The following is a 15,170-nucleotide window of genomic DNA, read 5'->3' on the forward strand; positions in this document are numbered from 1 at the left end:
GGTCTTCTTCATAAATTCTTTGCCTAGGACAATGTCTAGAAGAGTATTTCCAAAGTTTTCCTCTAGAATTCTAACAGTTTTCTTAAGTGTTCTTATCATAAAAGGATATTGACTTTTATCAAATGCTTTTTCTGCATCTATTGAGAGGATCATATGGTCTTTGTTTTTGCTTCTGTTTATGTGGTGAATTACATTTATAGATTTGTATATATTGAATCATCCCTGCATCTCTGGGATGAAGCCCACTTGGTCATGATGGATTACTTTCTTGATAAGCACCTGGATTATTTGATTCTTAAATGAGAGGACACCTCAGCTGACATCTAATTTACATAGCTTATTTGGACAAGTGACCTTGGCAAGTTACATCTCCCTCTGCTGCAGATCTTTAGTCCAGCCAGGACTAGTACTAGGGCTCTTCACTCTCAGCCTTCTGTATTGTGAGGAGCATAAAGGAAATCGCCCATTCCACAGCTACTTCTCTGATATCAGAATTTTAGTATTAATTTATCCAGTTCTTATTCATTCATTCATTTGTTCACATATTCACTCATTCAACAAATATTTATTAGTCTGTATTACATGTTAGCCACTATTCTAAATGCCTGGGATACATGAGTGAACAAAATAATAAAATCCCCACTTTTCCATTTGGAACACCAGTTTCAGATATTTTATTTGTTTGTTTGTTTGTTTTTTAAGAAATAGGTTTTTACTCTGTTGCTCAGGCTGGGGTGTAGTGATATGATCACAGCTCACTACAACATTGAACTCTCACACTCCTAGGCTCAAGCAATCCTTCTACCTTAGCCTCCCAAAGTGCTAGGATCACAGGCATGAGCTACCGTGCCTGGCACAAGAGACACCAGATTTTTAATAATAGGAAGTTTTGGTACAGTTTAAACAAGCATGAAAGAAAGTAGAAAACAGAAGGGCAAATAAGAGGAAGGTAAGCATGGGGGAGCTCTGTTGAATGAGCACACAATAGTTTTTCTGCTAATTACAAATAAGATTAACAGAGCACCCTATCTAGGGTTTCCAAACCATCAGAGAAACTACTTTCTAGTAGTTCTGGAAATACTGGGCCTGGTACTGCTGCCAGAAGAAGCAAAGCATTCTGGGAGTTCTCATCTCTCTGCAGTGTCAGGAGAGGACACACAGGATTATTGACAAAACAATGAATGATTTCTTAATATTAAATAAAAGCAGTCAGCAGAGATAAGTGTTCTGGTATAATTAACATAACATGAATTTTTTAAAACCCCAGGTGTGGGCTGCCAGGAGGAGATAGACCAACACAGAGAAAGGGGAGAGCTGGGCAGAGGCTTGGTACACTCTTTACCCTAGAGCATTTGTTCAGGCTTGGTACACTCTTTACCCTAGAGCATTTGTTCAGACCCTAAATCTGGGTCCAGTAGGTGTGGTGAAGAGCAATATACTGGGAGACAAAAGAGCCTGGTTCTACCATGAACTCACCATGTGACCTTCAGCAAGTTCTCCCTGACCCTGGCCCCACAGCCCTTATTCTGGTTCCTTATCTTAAAAATGAGGGGGTTGGACTGAATATTCTTAAAATTAAATGACCCTCTAGACCAAGGTTTTCCAAACATACTATTATAATTTTTAAGTAAAACCTTTGTTTCCAAAAAACTTTACATAAAGCCCTACAATCTTAAGCAATTAAAAGTAGAACTGCTTTAAGTGTACTAGCAGTGAGGGGGGGCGATAAGGATTAACCTTCCCTTCTCCCCTTAGCAGAATCACCTTTTGCTTCCCTGGATGGGGCAGGAGAGTTATCAATCATCTTAGCTACAACCCTTCTGCTCTCTGAGGGGAGAGGTATCCTGGAACTCATCACTCACCTGGTGAATCTAGCACTGGAGTCCACCATCCACCTCAACAGGAAGGCCATTAAGGCTCAGCCTACCATACCTGACCTACCAATTGACTTCAGTCCCTGCTAGACATCCAAACTTCCTCCAGCATCTGTCCTTACCTTGATCACTCCACTCTACATGTCTGGGGCCATCCTCAAATCCAGCTCAATCTCTCACCTTTTCCACCCTCCCTTCTTTCCAAACTCTATTCACTCTGAATAATGTAATAGTACAATAGCACCCACCTCATAGAGTAGACTTGTGAGTGGAATGGATTAATATATGTTAATATTTAGTACAGTGCTTGGCACATAAGCATTAATAAAGAATTTTTTATTATCGTTGTTATAGTTAATTTTATTATTGTTATAAGTAGTATTATATGGGTGCCAATAATACTATGGCTTAAACTTTGGTGAATTACTAGATTCACTTATCTTAATTTATCTATCAACAGCTTTAATTCTAGTCTTACTGATTCCATCTCTCCCCACACACTTTATTTTTTCTTACTGACTTCCACATTCATATAAATAATACATTCAACATCATGGCTTTTTACCTCAATGCTATATTTTTAGCAAATAGAACAATGCCTGGCTCACAGTAATACATACTTTTGATTTATGTGTGTATGCCTGAGGGCATACATAAATGTGTGTGTGTGTGTGTGTGTGTGTGTGTGTGTCTGTGTGTGTGTTTGTGTGAATTCAGATATATCCAGAAGAAGAGCCGAATTCCTTGTCTGGGTCAATAAGGACATCATATGCAGGACAGCAAGATGATCTACAAACTCAACTAATACAGGGAAAGGTGAGCCAACAATGACTCATAATACCATAATTCACCCCCACACTCAAAAAACTCTGGGAGGAATTGGAAAGGATATACAATTAAAAAAATCTCCAATAATCATTTTCCTTTTCCCTCACCACCATCTCTCTCCCTCCCCCCCCAACAGTCACATTCTACCCTATCTACAATCTTAAAAGTCCACACTGTGCTCTCCAACTGTAACTTTCAAACTAATCTGCGAAAGCATTTGCACTACAAGAATTTTTTGAAGTCCAACCTATTGATCCTACCATTTGATAGCTACCACCCACTTCCTCCATTCAATGTCCAACATTATAATTATTTCCTCACAAACACATTCAATTCCCTTGTCTCTATCCATTTTTTTCTCATGTAGCAAAATTCAAACCCCATATAAACTCTTCCTCCTACCTTATCCAAGCTCCAAATAACTGGGAAAATCACAGATCTGGGTAGAATGATTACACTTTAAATTTATAATATCAGTCCTCAAGCAACTGTTACCATTGCTCAGCAATTCTACAAGGTTATTCTGATAAGTAGGTTTCTCTTTTATTTCTCTGAATAAAAAACTAGTTCAAACCTTTTTCTCTCTCTTGAAAACCATTATTCTTTTCCCCTCACCACCATTCTTAGAGGGAAATAACACCTAATGCTTTCTATTTTAGAAACCATCACGCAGGAGCATTCTCATATTCCCACAACCAAAGTTAGAAATATGCCTATCTTTTTCTATAATCCTGCTATCATGGATGAAGATGTCCTTCTTCCTAACCAAGCCCTTAGCAGTGGTCTGGATCCCCTTCCTCTCACTTGCTCAAGGATTGCAATGTTTTGGTCATCTCCTGTGTCCCCTGTATCATCAGTCCTCTCTCCCTGGATCATCACCATTTGAAAATAACCTTGACCCCTTGAATCAACACTCCATCCACCATCACCCGCCTCTTCTTGGCCAAACTTCCATATATGTATGCTGCCAGCGCCACTAATTCTTCAATGATAATTCAATTAACTCTACTCTTGGTTTTTCTCCTATCTCTGGCCATTTATTTTCTGATTTCTGTGTAGGCCCCTTCTCTTCTGTCCAATTCTAACTACTGAAACTCCCCAGGGTTTGATCCTATACCATCTACACTTTTTTGCTCCACCTTTCTTCCTAGGTTTACTCCAAATATAGGCTTTAAATATAATCTATATGCTGACAATCTCAAATGTATATCTCTAGCTCAAACTTCCCCTCTGGACTCCAGCCTTGTATATCTAAAAGACTACTAGACATTTTCCCTTGAAGATCTCACAAGTGAACTTGGCATCTCCAACATAGACGTGCCCACTCTCCTATTTCACCCAGATTCCTGGTGTTTCAAAATTCCCCAGTGCAGTCAATGGCAATAATATTTAACCAGTTGCCAAGCCAGAAACCTGAACTTCACCTTGATTTCTCACTTTCCTTTATTCCTTGATTCAAGTAATCTTTCAATAATCTATCAAATCTCAAGCCTTTTAATTTATTTTCATTTCTACTGCAACCCATCCTAATCTAAGCCATTGCTATCTCACTAGTGCAACAGCCTTCTTACTAATTCTATCTCTACTACAGGGTTCATTATATTCTCTTCTCCATAGAAGCCAACAAAATTTTTAAAAAGTACATCAGTTTTCATAAATGTAAGTCCCCCCCAAAAGTCTCCACTTTCTATTTTTTTATTTCAGCATATTATGGGGGTACAAATGTTCAGGTTACGTGTGTTGCCTCTTCCCCCCTCTTCCCCCTTGGAGTCAGAGCTTGTCCATCCTCCAGATGGTGCACATCACACTCATTATGTATGTATATACCCATCCCCCCATCTGCCCGACACCTGATAAATGTTATTCCTGTATGTCCACTTAGGTGTTGATCAGTTAATACCAATTTGCTGGTGAGCATATGTAGTGCTTATTTTTCCATTCTTGGGATACTTAACTTAGTAGAATGGGTTCCAGCTCTATCCAGGACAATATAAGAGGTGCCCTATCTAGCTTTAGCCCTGTCTCTCTCCAACTTCATCTTCTGTTAAATTTCTCCTTTCACCTCCATGAATTCTATATAATACCTTTCCCACTAGAGGCTTTCAACCATTCTCTTCCTTTTACTCGGCATGATCTTCAATGCTCTTCACTTTTCTCCTTCTAATCATTCATGCTTCAGAATATATGTTACCTCCACAGAGAAGCTTCCTTTGACCATATCATCTAAGTATGTCCGTCATGCTATCTTCTAACACTAAAATGGTAACTTATCTTAGCATATCACAGTTTTAAATTATAAATGCATTTAATTATTTACTTGTTTACTGTCTCTTTTTACCATTACATCACAAGGCCCATGAGGGAAGAAGTTACATGTATTCTTTTTAGTGATGTACAATTTTACCCCAGCACAAATTGGGTCCTCTATAAATATCTGTCATATAATGTTGAATAAAATCTAGGACTGTAAAGACTATATTTTAAAAAATATGTGACTAAGCTGTCTATTTCCTAAGGACAGAGACATATCTCATTTATCTTTATTTCTTTAGCATTCAGCACAGGCAAAGAATAGGTTGTCAGGGAAGGCTTTTGGAACTAAATTGAGATGCATTCTTTGAGTCTGACATTTCAAACAATATAATGTACCAGTTTCATAATCCTAGCAACTGTCTGTTGCCTGTGTTCTGTTTAAAGTTTTAAGGACTCTGAACAGGGTAACATGTATGATATAGAAGGCCTGGGATTTTAATTAACTAAGACACATTCTGAATCACAGCTTTTTTCCTCCTAGTGGCCTAGACTTGAGGTAATTAGTTAATATCCAAAAGTCTGTTTCTGGAGTATAAAATAGCTACAGAAATTGAGATCTTTTGAAGATTAAATAAGATAATATATTTGAAATAGGAAGCACATAGTGGCATACCTCAGTGATATTGCTGGTTTGTTTCCACTGCAATAAAATGAATATTGCAATAAAGCCACATGAATTTTTTGATTTCCCAGCACATATAAGTTATATTTACACCATATTATAGTTTAATAAGTGTGCAATATCATTGTCTCTAAAAAGGCACATACCATAATTAAAAAGTACTTTATTACTGAAAATGCTAACAATTATCTAAGCTTTCGCAGGTTGTAATCTTTTTGCTAGGTTCATGGTTGCTTTTAGGGAACTGTTGCTGAAGATTGGGGTGGCTGTGGCAATTTCTTAAAATACTACAATTAAGTATGCCACATCGATTGGCTCTTCCTTACACAAAAGGATTCTCTGTAGCTTATGATGTTGTTTAATAGCCTTTTTTTGAATTTGGACTCAATCCTTTCAATCTCTGCTCCTGCTTTATCAGCTAAGTTTATGTAATACCCTAAATACTTTATTGTCATTTAAAAATGTTCACAGTATCTTCACCAGGAGTAGACTCCTTCTCAAGAAACAAACTTCTTGTCATGCATAAGAATCAACTCCTCACCTGTTTGTTTCATCATGAAATTACAACAATTAAATTACATCTTCGGGTTCCATTTTAAATTCTAGTTCTCTTTCTATTTTTACCACATCTGCAGTTCCTTCCTCTACTGAAGTCTTGAACCTCTCAAAGTCATCTATGAGGGTTGAAATAAACTTCTTTCAAACTCTAGTTAATGTTGATATTTTGACCACCTGCCAGAAATCACTAATGTTCTTAATGGCATCTAAAATTATGAATTCTTTCCAAAAGGTTTTCAGTTTATTTTGCCCATATCCATTAGAGGAATCACTATGTATGGCAGCTATAGCCTTAAAAATGTATAAATAATAAAACTTGAAAGTTTAAATTACTCCTTAATCCATACGGTGAGAAATATTGTGTTAGCAGGCATAAAAACAGCATTCATCTCCTTGTACATCTCTGTCACAGTTCTTGAGCGACCAAGGGCATCGTTAATAAGCAGGAATATTTTGAAAGAAATCTTTTTTTCTGAGCAGCAGGTCTCAACAGTGGGCTTAAAATATTCAGTAAATTATGCTGTAAACATATGCACTGTCATGTAGGCTTTGTTTTTCTATTTATAGAGCACAGGCAGAGTAGATTTAGCACAGTTCTTAAGGGCCCTAGCAGTTTCAGAATGGTAAATGAGCATTGGCTTTAATTTGAAGTGGCCAGCTCCATTAACCCCTAACAAAAGAGTCAGCCTGTCCTTTGAAGGTTTGAAGCCAGGCATTGACTTCTCTCTAGCTATGAGAGTCCTAGATGTCATCTTCTTCCAATATAAGGCTCTTATGTCTACGTTGAAAATCTGTTGTTTAGGGTAGTCACCTTCATTAATTATCTTAGCTAGATTTTCTGGATAACTTGCTAGAAATTCTACATTAGCATTTGCTGCTTTACCTTGCACTTTTATGTTATAGATATGGCTTTTTTCTTTAAACTTCATGAACCAACCTCTGCTATAGTCAACTTTCCTTCTGCAGCTTTTTCACCTCTCCCAGCCTTCATAAAATTGAAGAGAGTTAGAGCCTTGCTGTGGATTAGGCTTTGGCTTAAAGGAATGTTGTGGTTGGTTTGATCTTCTATCCAGACCACTAAAACTTTCTCCATATCAGCAATAAAGCTGTTTTGCTTTCTTATAATTCATGTATTCACTTGGCTAGCACTTTTCATTTTTTTGAAGAACTTTTCTCTGCATTCACAACTTGGCTAAATGTTTGGCACAAGAGGCCTAGCTTTTGGCCAGCCTTGGCTTTTGACATGGTTTCTTCACTAGGTCTAATCATTTCTAGCTTTTGATTTAAAGTTAGAGACATGGGATTCTTCCTTTCACATGAACACATACAGGTCATTCTAGGGCTGTTCATTCACCTAATTTCAATATTGTTGTGTCCCGGGAATAGACGGGTCCAAAGAGTGGGAGAGAGAATGGAGAAATGGCTGGTCAGTATAGCAGTCAGAACACACACATTTATTAAGTTCACTGTCTTACATGGGCACAGTTCGTAGTGCCCCCAAACAATTACAATAGTAACATCAAAGATCACTAATCACAGATAACTACAAAAATATAATAATAATGAAAAAGTTTGAAATGTTGCAAGAATTACCAAAATATGACATACAAAAGTGATCACATCCTGTTTGAAAAATGATGCCAATAGACTTGCTCAATGCAGAGTTTTCATGTGCCTTCAATTTGTAAAAAAAAAAAAAAGCAGTATCCAAAAAGAGCAATGAAGGGAAGTGCAATAAAACAAGGTATGCCTATATTTGGTGTGCAATGAAAGTTAGCTCCCCTTCTAGCATTTAAAAATTAATTTTATTGGGCTAGAAGTGCTCTTGGAGATCATGCAGATAACTCTTCTAATATTACAGATGGGGACTTGCTTAGGGTCACATAAAATATTGTGCGAAGCCTGATATTAGGATATGTATTTTTTCTTTGATTTGTTTTTCTTTTTCTATTAAAAAGGATATTGTAAAATTCTATAGTATGGTTTTAGGAAAGAAAAAATTCTATTGTATTATCATAGTGTATATACTGTAAAAGATGACCTGGAAACTTTGTATATAAGCAAAATTTCTAAGGCAATATCCAATATCTAAAAGCTATTATCTATTCAAATTTGGCCAACAAATATATATTGGATACATACTTTATCATTTTATTTTATTTATTTTTTTATTTTAGAATATTACAGAGCTACAAATGCTTTGGTCACATAAATTGACCCTTTACCACCCAAGTCAAAGCTACTAGCTTGCCCATCCTCCAGACAGTACGCACTGCAACCATTAGGTGTGAATTTACCAATACACTCCTTGCCCCTCCCACCTGCTGGATCCCTGATGAATGTTACTTCCAGATGAGCACATATGTGTTGATCAATTAGTACCAACATAATGGTGAGTACATATGATGTTTTTTTTTTTATTCTTGTGAAGAATAGGCTCCAGTTCCATCCAGGTTAATATAAAAGGTAGTTGACCAATTTTTCATGGCTAAGTAGTACACCATGATATACATATACCATGTTATATTAATCCACTCATGTACTGATGGGCACTTGGCTTGTTTCCACATCTTTGCAATTATGAATTGTGTTGCTATATACATTCTAGTGCAGACGTCTTTTTTATATAATGTCTTTTTTTCCTTGGGGTAGATGCCAAGTAATGTGATTGTTGGATAAAATGGTAGTTCTACTTTTAGTTGTTTGAGGTATCTCTATATTACTTTCCATAGAGGTTGTACTAGTTTACAGTCCCACCAGCAGTGTATGAGTGTTTCTGTCTCTCTGAATACATGACAACATATGTTGTTTTGGAACCTTTTGATAAAAGCTACTCTCACTAGAGTTAAGTAATATCTCATTGTGGTTTTGATTTGCATTTCCTAGATGATTAGTGATGTTGAGCATTTTTCATATGTTTCTTGGCCATTAGTCTATCTTCTTTTGAAAAGTTTCTGTTCATGTCCTTTGCCCAATTTTTAATGGAGTTGTTTAATTTTTTCTTGTTGATTTTCCTGAGTTCTTTGCAGATTCTAGTTATCAGCCCTTTATCAGATATAGCATGTAAATATTTTTATCAGATATAGCATGTAAATATTTTCTCCCATTCTGTAGGTTGTTTATTTGCTCTAATGATTGATTCCTTGGCTGTGCAGAAGCTTTTTAATTTGATCAGATCCCATTTATTTATTTTTGTTGTCTCCCTCATAAATTACTTGCCTTGGCCAATGTTTGTAAGAGTTTTTCCAACATGTTCCTCTAGAATTCTTATGGTTTTATGCCTTAGGTTTAAGTTTGTTATCCATTGTGAGTTGATTTTTGTGAGAAGTGAGAGGTGTTAGATCATGTTTCAGTCTTCAACTGTGGCTATCCAATTTTCCCCAGCACCATTTATTGAATAGGGGTAGTTTTTCCCAGTGTATGTTTTTGTCTGCTTTGTCAAAGATCAGATGGCTATATGAGGATGGTTTCATATCTGGGTTCTACATTCTGTTCCATTGGTCCATGTTGCTATTTTTGTACAAATACCATGCTGTTTTGGTTACTATAACCTTGTAGTATAGCTTGAAGTCTGGCAAATTGGTGCCTCCCAAATTGTTCTTTTTGCTTAAGGTTGCTTTTGCTATACAGGGTCTTCTCTGGTTCCATATGAAGCACAGAGTTACTTTTTCTAGTTCTGCAAAGATGATGGTGGTATTTTAATAGGGATTGTATTGAACCTGTAGATCATTTTGGGTAGTAAAGACATTTTAACAATGTTGATTCTACTGATCCATGAGCATGTTATATTTTTCCATCTATTTATGTCCTCTGCTATTTTATTCCTCAGTGTTTCATAGCTCTACCTGTAGAGGTTGTTCACTTCCTTAGTTAAATATATTCCTAGGTATTTTATTTTCTTTTTTGCTATTGTGAAAAGTACTGAGTCTTTGATTTCATTCTAAGCTTATGTTGTTGGTGTATATATATGAATGTTACTGATTTGTGTACATTGATTTTGTAACCTGAGACTTTGCTGAATTGATCAATTCCAGCAGTTTCTTGGCAGATTCTTTGGGGTTTTCTAGATATAAAATCATATTGTCAGTAAAGGGCGATAATTTTACCTCTTCTGCCCCCATTTGGATATCTAGGATTTCCTTCTCTTGTCTGATATATCTGGGTAGGAATTCTGAAGCACAATGTTGAATACAAATGGTGATAAAGGGCAACTTTGTCTGATTACAGTTCTAAGTGAGAATGCTTTCCATTTTTCCTCCTTCAGTGTGATGTTGGCTGTGGGTTTGTTGTATATGGCTTTTATCGTTTTGAGGTAAGTTCTGTCTATGCCTATTTTGTTCAGTGTTCCTATCATAAAAGGATGCTGATTTTTGTCAAATGCTATCTCTGCATCTATTGAGAGGATTATATGGTCTTTGTTTTTGCTTCTATTTCTGTGGGGAAATACCTTTAAAGATTTCCATATGTTGAACCATCCCTGCATCTCTGGGATAAATCCCACTTTGTTATGATGGATTATTGTTTTGATGAGCAGATGAATTCAGTTTCCTAGGCTTTTATTGAGAATTTTTGCATCTATAGCCATAGGGGATATTAGTCTGTAGGTTTTTTTTTTTTTTTTTTTTTTCCTGAGTCCTTTCCTTGCTTTGGTATCAAGGGGATGGTGGTTTTGTAAAATGTGTTGGGGAGGATTCCTTCCTTCTTGATATTATAGAATAATTTCTGCAGGATAGGAACTAGTTCTTCTTTGTAGGTCTGGTAAACCATCTGGTTGGTGTGAAACCATCTGATCTGAGACTTTTATTTATATTTTTGGAAGTTATTTTTATTTCCCCTTTAATTTTAGTACTTGATATTGGTCTTTTGAGAAATTCTGTTTCTTCCTGTTTGAGCCTAGAGAGCCTGTGTATTTCTAGGACTTTTTTCCATTTCATTCACATTTTCAAGTTTATGTGCCTAGAGATTTTTATAGCAGAGATAATATTTTGTATTTCCATGTTATCAGTCATAATTTATCCTTTTTCATTACTGATGGAGCTTATTAGAGTCCTTTCTTTTCTGCTTCTAGTTAATCTAGGACAGGCCTGTCAATTTTGTTTAGCTTTCAAGGAATCAAGTTTTTGTTTCATTAATCTTCTGTATAGTCTTTTGTTATCAATTTCATTTAGTTCTGCTCTGATCTTGGTAATTTCTTTTCTTCTGCTGGGTTTGGGATTGGTTTGCTCATCCTTTTCCATTGCCTTGAGAGGATGCATTAGATTGTTGATTTGTGATCTTTTTGTCTTTTTGATGTAGGCATTTATGCCTATGAATTTTCCTCTCAGGACTGCTTTAGCTGTGTTCTACAGATTTTGATAAGTTGTTCCCTCTTTATCATTTAGCTCAAAGAGTCTTTGTTTTCCATCTTAATTTCCTCCTTGATTTGACTGTCATTCAGCAGTAGGTTGTGTAGTTTCCATGACTTTATATAGAGATGAATGTTTCTGTTGGAATTTATTTCTAATTATATTCCACTGTAGTTTGAGAAGATGCATGGTATAATTTCTATTTTTTAATTTTTTGAGACATGTTTTCTGGCCTAGGATGTGATAAATCTTATAGAATTTCCCATGAGTTGATGAGAAGAATGCATATTCAGTGGTTTTGGGTAGAATGTTCTATAAATGTCTGATGGGCTCATCTGTTCTTGAGTTCCATTTAAATCCATTGGTTTTTGCTTATTTTCTGTTTGGAGGATCTATGCTGTTCTGTTAGAAGAATATTGAAGTCACCTGCTAGTACAGTGCTGCTGTTTGTTATTTTGTTTAGATCAAGTAGGATTTGCTTTATGAGTTGGGGTGTACCTGTGTTGGGTGCATAAATATTGAGAATTGTTATGTCTTCTTGTTGAATTGCTCCCTTTACCATTATATTAATATAATGACTATCTGTCTTTTATTACTTTTGTTGATTTGAAAAATAAGTTATCTGACATGAGAAATGTTACACCAGCTTTCTTCTTGTTTTCATATGCATTAAATATTTTTTTCCATCCCCTCACCTTGAGTCTGAATGCATCCTTTTCTGTTAGATGTGTTTCTTGGGGATTGCAGATTCTTATCTTGTATTTTTTTTTTTTACCCATTCAACCAGCCTATGTCTTTTCAAGAGGGACCTCAAGCCATTCACATTTATTGAAAGAATTGATAAGTGGGGTGGATTTCTGTTCATCCTGTTAAGTAGAACTTTGTTGCTTTGTTTTATTCTTGAGCCATTGTGGTATCTGGGCTTTGACATTTATCTTTAGGGTTATTTTACCCTGGTGGGTATCCATTATGCTGATTTGTGTATAATGCAGTTCTGAGTACATCTTGCAGGGCAGGTCTTGTCTTGGCAAATTCCCTCAGTGCTTACTTGTCTGAGAAAGTCTTTATTTCCCCCTCATAAAGGAATTTTAGTTTTGCAGGGTACAAAATTGTAGGATGGCCATTATTCTGAGAAAACTGAGAATGGGGCCCTGATCCCTTCTGGCTTGTAAGGTCTCATTTGAGAAGTCTGCATTTAGTCTGCTGGGTTTTCCTTCATAAATTACCTGATGCTTTCACTTATGGCTCATAGGAGCCCCTCTTTCATGTTTTTACTATGTCATTTAATTGTCATTAATTAATTGTTAATTTTAAGACACACATTTTTACCTCTATTTTACATCTCTGAAATCCAGATATATCTTACAGTCTCTGTGACAATGATGGTCCACTGATATTGCCTAAGTACACATATAAAAACTTGCTAATGTGTCAGCAGCTTGGAAGAAAATACCAGGTGGCAGTGGACACTTTGAAGAAAGGCTAGATCACTGTGTTCCTAAAGACAAAGAAAATGCTAGTGTGTAGAAAAATGTACCTTTTGACAACTTTGAGTCAAAAATTAATTATGAAGAGTTCAATCCTGAATATTTTCAAAATAACTTAACACTTTATTTGCATGTTTTTTATTATAAATAAGAGAGATCTATGACTTAAAAATCTCTATAAATAAGTTTAAAAGAGTTCTTTCAATGAGCATAAAATAAAAATCCAGTGTAGTAAGACAGCACTGTGCCAGGATTTAGTTGACAATATTTTTCTTTCTTAGTAAAACATAAAGTAATGGTGTATCGTGCAGATGATGGCTTCTTAACGTTGTTGAAATGTGGTAAGTGAAACCATATAAAATGCTGCAGGCTATATAACACTTTCTAACAAAAATATGCCAATCACTTTAATCTTGTACTGATTAATAACAATTTAGGTTAGGCTGTGACTCTATTAAAATACTATTAACTGATTATTGAATATCACATGTGGTTAAAGCATCATAGTCAAGAGTAAGAACTCTGGAATCCAACCAACCTATGGTTTAATCTTGACTGTCCTATTTACCAAATCTGTGACCTTAAACAATTTACTTAAGCTCTCTCACCCTCATTTTTTGATTTTTAAAAGTTGGTGCAATAATGAAACCTATCTTTTAAAGTTTGTTATAAGAATTAAATGAGATAATGTAACTAAGATAATTAGCAGGACCTGATACCTAGGGATGACTCAATGTTTGTTAACCACTACATTATTATTGCCCACTATTATTACAGTGATATCATATTACTTGATATTTACAATGTCCATTTGAGATTATTACTTCCAATTTATAGATTTGATTCTTAGAAACTTTCTCATGGAAAAGGGTTATGCAGACCACTGATTATTTAGAAAATGTATGGTTAGTAAATTATATTAGTTAGTTAATTGTTAGAAACTCAACCTTAAGTTCCTTGCCACTCAATATTTGTGAAAAGCTTAGTTGAGAGAGAGAAAATACACAGAAAATAGTATAAAATATATGTATTTCATCTACTCTTTGATATATTCTAAAATTTATCTTTCACTCAAGCCAAGATACAATAGAATGATATTTTGGTTTCTTATATGATGGCATTGATCAATATGGCAGATAACAAAGGACTACATTGAAAAATGTTATAAGAAATGACCTATGAAATTTTTCTTTTCTGATAAGATGTGGCCAAGGATATGGCTGAGAATATTGTTTATCACATAATAAACTGTACTCTTTATAAAGACTGCTTACTCTTTCCCTATCTGTCTGGATCTCAGTGTCAATAAAAGCTGTGTTTTTCCTTAAAAACTTAATTGACTTTTGTAACAGACAGTGTGAGCCATGTGTCTGTTCATATATCTCTCTTTGCCTAGGCTTCTAGGAAACTCAAAATCAAGTTTATTACTCAATCCTAACAAGTGTGGCCATTGCCCTTACTCCTGGCTTACTCTTTTTTTATACTATCATTTTGCCAGAAGGGACAGCTTGTGAGATGTCTCTAAAATGAGAAAGAGCTTGGTGCCTTCTGGGCACCAAAAGGAAACAATGTAGTTGGATCATTTTAAAAGTGGCTAGAGATGAAGCTGAAAAGATATTGGATGTGAGAAATATACAGAATGCCTACCTGCCAGAAATCAAAGACTATGGTTCCTAGTTGGTCTCTTAAGGACTGTGAATTAGCCCATAGGAGTCCAAAGTTTTTCTGTAGTAAGTGGGTGACTTGGGGTATTGACAGATTTGAAGGGAAACATTTCACAGTGTTAATGTGCAAGACACTTTTTAATGGATCCATAAACGTCAAAGTGTACCTAAAAGAGAAAAAATCTTGGTATTTAATCATTCAATAGCAATACAAGTCCAGAAAACAGCATATTTTTGGTGCATTTTTGGGAAAATACATAATAAGCCCTATTTTGGAAAATTTAGACATCTGAAAAAAAAGTATTTATTTGGCACCTTTTATGTGTAGGTACTTAATATACATATCACTTAATCCTCATAATAACCCTGAGAAGTAGGGTTTAATGTTTCTGTTTTATAGATGGGAAAATGATACTAAGAATGTTCAAATAATTTTCCCATAATCATACAGCCAGCAAGTGGTAGAAATGAGATATAAA

The 15,170-nt window shown here is 35.5% G+C and overlaps 1 protein-coding gene across 5 annotated transcripts in view; it reads right to left on the reverse strand.

Annotated features, from left to right (window-relative positions):
• The window catches only part of AGBL4 (AGBL carboxypeptidase 4), a 1,333,072-nt gene that overhangs the window by 560,948 nt on the left and 756,954 nt on the right, over window positions 1-15,170 (reverse strand). The gene's annotated exons all lie outside the window — the stretch shown is intronic.

This window comes from Microcebus murinus, chromosome 2, assembly GCF_040939455.1.
Source record: "Microcebus murinus isolate Inina chromosome 2, M.murinus_Inina_mat1.0, whole genome shotgun sequence".
Classification (NCBI taxonomy): domain Eukaryota; kingdom Metazoa; phylum Chordata; class Mammalia; order Primates; family Cheirogaleidae; genus Microcebus; species Microcebus murinus.